The following is a 2,867-nucleotide window of genomic DNA, read 5'->3' as shown; positions in this document are numbered from 1 at the left end:
GTTTTAATCTTATTTCTTATCTTGTTTCTAGCATAAAAAAGAAACCTTAAAGAAACCTAGCTATTGCTGCCACCTTCCCCATTCATCCCTTATTGTTCTTCATCGAGTCTAGATCATTTCTATGTTTGATTATTCAACAAGAGCAACGTTCATCAATCTGCCACCGCTTCCCTATCACTAACATGTTCTTAATCCCCTCCAATACTTCTAATCTCTTATTTACGTATTTGACAAGTCAAAAATACTAATAAACATCAGTAAAACCTCATATTCTAACATAACACTCATTTTCTTCAATCTCAAATATCTCATCCATCTCTTAGTTTTGATCCCACTTAATCCTTCCTTAAGCTTCTATCATACTTAATGCTTTAAAAACCAACCAAAAACGAAAAAAAACTAGCAAATTGAAATCTCACCTTTATCTATGGAGGAAAGCTATCCACGTGAAAGAAGAGGAAAAGAGATTACTTAAGCTAACTCACTTTTCCCTTATTTCTTTACTTTAATACCTTATAAAGCATGAATTTTAAATTCATTTTATTCTAAATAACCAAAATGCCCTTTTAATCATCCCTTGTTACAATTTAGTCTAAACCACTAATCCGAATCATTTCTCATCTTTTATCATTTAATCACTTTAATCCTCAATTTTTAAATATTTTCAATAAAGTCCCAAATTCGATATTTGGGGCATTACAAAACCAGAATTTCTAGAGTAATGTTTGAACACTTCAAGGGGTGCTATAATAGTCATAACATTTTTGATTAAAAAGTTCGATATCCTGATGTCGAAGGTAAATCCAATGTCTACCAGGTGAATGTCTGCCAGGTCAATTAAAGCTCCGTTTACGGAAAAAGAAGTACGAGAAGTTATTTACCAGTTGAATGGTAATAGGGCTTTGGGGCCAGGTTACTTTAATCTCAATTTTTTCAAGAGATTTTGGGGGGTTATAAAGGGCGACGTAATGAAATTCTGTGAAGATTTTTATAATGGGAAAAAACCGGATAAATCATTTAACCATTCTTTCATTGATCTCATTCCAAAGAAGAAAGCTCTGGAATTTGTTAATGACTTCAGACCGAGATCCTTAATAAGTAGTATGTACAAGATTCTAGCACGTTTTAGCCAAGAGGTTAGCGGGTTGTTTCAATGACGTGGTGAAATAATCTCAGTTTGCCTTTATTATTGGCAAACAGATTCTGGATTGCTCATTCATAGCCAATGAGGTGATTGATGACTTGAAAAGAAGGAAGAGGAAAGTGATCATTTCCAAAGCATATTTTCGAAAAGCGTATGACATGGTATATTGAAAATTTTTAGGACTTAATGTTGTGTAAAATGGGATTTGGCAGAAAATGGCGCAATTAAATAAACATTTATCTGTCAACATCGTCTATATCTATCCTGATTAATAGATCACCGTCAAGAAAATTTAACATAAAGAAGGGACTAAGGCAGGGTTATCCTTTGTCCCCTTTTCTCTTTAATATTGTGGGTGAGGCGATGAGTAGTATAGTCAGGAAATTAGATTTAGTTGGATTGGTTAAAGGTTTTCAGGTGGGCACTGGAGGAATGCATATCTCTCATTTGCAATTCGCGGATAACCTCATAATGTTTTTGGAGGCTAGGGAGGAGGTATTTGCAGGTCAAATTATCCCATTACGGAAACCAAGCAAAAAATTTAGCCCATTAGGGCACTCAAACATTTAATTTGGGATCTACGGCAAATTGAACAGTCCCCATGGAACTCGTCACGTCGGTGTGACGAGTTCCATGAGATATATTTTTTAATGGGCCGTGTCAGGTGGACACCATAGCTGGTTAAAAAAATTTCTTGAGGGACTCATCCCACTGGCGTGACGAGTCTCAATAAAAAATAATTTTTTATTTTGTAATTTTTAAAAGAAAATTAAAAAAATAATATTTTATTGCCATGGAACTCGTCATGCGGGCGTGACGAGTTCCAACGGGTATAATTTTCAATGTTTGACTGTTGGATTGACCATTGTTAGTATCGATACTGCCTTGTGAGTATCGATACTTCCATTACCTTTGGTATCGGTACCCCTTTGGGTATCGGTGCCATTTTAACATTCTGGAATTTGAGCAATGTTATTAGTATCGATGCTACCTTGTGAGTATCGATACTTCCATTACCTTTGGAATCAATACCATATGAACAATATTGGTATTGCGTATGAGGTATCGATACTATCAAAATATCATCGGTACTACTTGTACAAAAACGTATTTTGTGCTCAATTCCAAGTAAAATGCACTTTGAATTATTTTTGAAAACTTTGAACAAATTCAATTCAAGTCCAAAAACATCACGCCTTAATTGTTATATCAAAATATAGTTCAACATTTTGTAACGCTTATTTTAGCGTCCAACATGATATTTTGGAAGATGTGGACAATGTTTTCTGTTATGACCTTCACCTCTGCAGTGGCCACAAAGTTTTGGTTGAACTGGCTCTCTTTGAGGATAATTCATATCGGTATGAATTCAGCTAGATTCAGGTCGGCCCCGTAACTTCCTACGTAATTGAGGATTTGGTAATCATCCTCATAAATTGTGCATCTAGGCCAGTATGCTTCATTTGGGAGGTACTTGAAGTCACAACTATAAATGTTGCGCATAGTGTGTGAGCTATAACAATCATCTGCATATAAGTATGAGTCAACATTGATGTGCATACATGTAGCAACAGCGTGAGCGCATGGGAACCTAAAAGCTTGAAATCGACCACAATCACACCATCTTCTATTCAGATTACCAGTGTATTTTGTAGAATTACCTCCCTCATGTGGTCGAACTACAGCTTGGAAAACGAAATCATAATTAAGTTTGGCAAAATTG

This window comes from Hibiscus syriacus, unplaced genomic scaffold (assembly GCF_006381635.1).
Source record: "Hibiscus syriacus cultivar Baekdansim isolate YM2019G1 unplaced genomic scaffold, ASM638163v2 tig00110904_pilon, whole genome shotgun sequence".
In the NCBI taxonomy this organism is placed as follows: domain Eukaryota; kingdom Viridiplantae; phylum Streptophyta; class Magnoliopsida; order Malvales; family Malvaceae; genus Hibiscus; species Hibiscus syriacus.
This window is presented reverse-complemented; position numbering follows the sequence as displayed.